The following is a 1568-nucleotide window of genomic DNA, read 5'->3' on the forward strand; positions in this document are numbered from 1 at the left end:
TCTGCAACCTCCGCCTCCCAGGTTCAAGTGATTCTCCTGCCTCAGCCTCCTGAGTAGCTGGGATTACAGGAGCCCGCCACCACGCCCGGTTGATTTTTGTATTTTTAGTAGAGATGGGGTTTCACCGTGTTGACCAGGTTGGTCTAGAACTCCTGACCTTACGATCCACCCACCTCGGCCTCCCAAAGTGCTGGGATTACAGGCATGAGCCACCGTGCCCAGCTTTGTCTTAATTTTTTAAAATATGACATTATTATTAGTATATTCACTTCAGCTCTCTCTTATACTTGCTGCTTGCATGATATCTCTTTTTCCATCCTTTGACTTTCAATCTATTTTTGGCTTTGAATCAGAAATATGCCTTTGCAAAGAACATATGGTTAGATCATGTTTTTTGTTTGTTTGTTTTTTTACCCAGTCTGACACAATCTGCCTTTTGAATGGATTATTCAGTAAGTTCATGTTTAATTTTATTATGTATATGGTCGAACTTACTTATGCAATTTTACTTTTTCTTTTCTATACGTCTCATGTCTTTTTTTGTTACTCTCTTCCTCCTCTACTGCTTCCTCTGCATTAAATGAGTATTTTCTTGGGTTTGTTGTTTGGTCACAAAAAAAAAAAAAAAGGAAAGAAAAATTAAGAATATTGTGCAGTATAACATTTTAATTTATTTAACAATTTTTCAGCTGGGAGAGGTGGCTCACACCTATAATCTCAGGACTTTGGGAGGCCAAGGCAGACGGATCACTTGAGATCAGGAGTACAAGACTAGCCTGGCCAACATGGTAGAGTATTTGTCTCTACTACAAATACAAAAAAATTAGCCAGGTGTCTTGGCGCACGCCTGTAATCCCAGCTACTCAAGAGGCTGAGGCAGGAGAATCACTTGAACCCAGAAAGTGAAGGTTGTGGAGAGCCAAGATCGTGCCACTGTGCTTCAACCTGGGTAACAAATGTGTATATATTGTAAGTTTGATAACCAAAAATATCCATCTCATTTTCATCTGTCTTTTACAAAACACACACACATATATATATTATTTTCTTTTTTCTTTCTTTCTTTTTTTTTTTTTTTTTGAGACAGAGTCTTGCTCTCTTGCCCAGGCTGGAGTACAGTGGCATAATCTGGGGTCACTGCAACCTCTTTCTTCCAGCTTCAAGCAATTCTCGTGCCTCAGCCTCCTGAGTAGCTGGGAATATAAGTATGCACCACCATGCCCGGCTAAATTTTGTGTTTTTGGTAGAGACTGGGTTTCATCATGTTGGCCAGGCTGGTCTCAGACTCCTGGGCTGAAGCAATCCACCTGCCTCGGCTTCCCAAAGTGCTAGGATTATAGGCATGAGCCACCATGCCCAGCCACACATACATATTTTTTCTAGATGAGCTCTTGCTATGTTTTCCAGGCTGGTTTTAAACTTCTGTGCTGAAGCCTTCCTCTCACCTCAGCCTCACCAGTAGGTATGAGCCATCATGCCTGGCCCCATTTCATTTTTATGTTCAAATTTAGGCAATCTGAGTTGAGAGAGATGATTCCAGAAGAGGCATCTGCATATTTGTATTGCTA

The sequence above is a fragment of the Mandrillus leucophaeus genome, unplaced genomic scaffold, assembly GCF_000951045.1.
Source record: "Mandrillus leucophaeus isolate KB7577 unplaced genomic scaffold, Mleu.le_1.0 Scaffold81, whole genome shotgun sequence".
Lineage (NCBI taxonomy): Eukaryota > Metazoa > Chordata > Mammalia > Primates > Cercopithecidae > Mandrillus > Mandrillus leucophaeus.